Here is a 433-nt window from a genome sequence, read left to right as displayed (position 1 = left end):
GTGCTCAACTGGTGGACAAAGGCATGAAAGACACATGCAAAAATAGATCCTTCTTTGCAACAGAGTTCACTATTCAGGATGAGCTTTGATACATATAAAAAGGACACATGCACACATGCATGTACACAAACACTGGGACATATAAAAACGACACATGCATACATGCATTCACATGTACACACACAACACAGGAGTGGCAGGGGGCATCAGAGGCCTGGGCAGCTTGTGCGGAGTGCAAACTGGATGGGGCTCTTGGCTATAAACACTGAAGAGAAACTGGCCCTGGGTGCTATGCTTTAACACAGAAGGAAAGAATTGAGAGAATACTGGAAAATGGGCAGAAACGGCCCTGAACCAGAATCATGCTTTAGAACCCTGCTAGTAAAATAAACTACAGCTGCTGAGGGGGCTCGGCAAGGGAAACCCGAATCAC

General features: G+C 46.2%; 1 pseudogene; it reads left to right on the top strand.

Annotated features, from left to right (window-relative positions):
- Positions 1 to 108, top strand: LOC115069064 (annotated as a pseudogene; the record flags this gene model as incomplete).
- Positions 109 to 433: the final 325 nt, after the last annotated feature.

Source organism: Nannospalax galili, unplaced genomic scaffold (assembly GCF_000622305.1).
Source record: "Nannospalax galili isolate Female #2095 unplaced genomic scaffold, S.galili_v1.0 C47287897, whole genome shotgun sequence".
Classification (NCBI taxonomy): Eukaryota; Metazoa; Chordata; class Mammalia; order Rodentia; family Spalacidae; genus Nannospalax; species Nannospalax galili.
The sequence above is the reverse complement of the archived record's forward strand: the minus strand, read 5'-3'. Positions and strand labels throughout refer to the sequence as shown.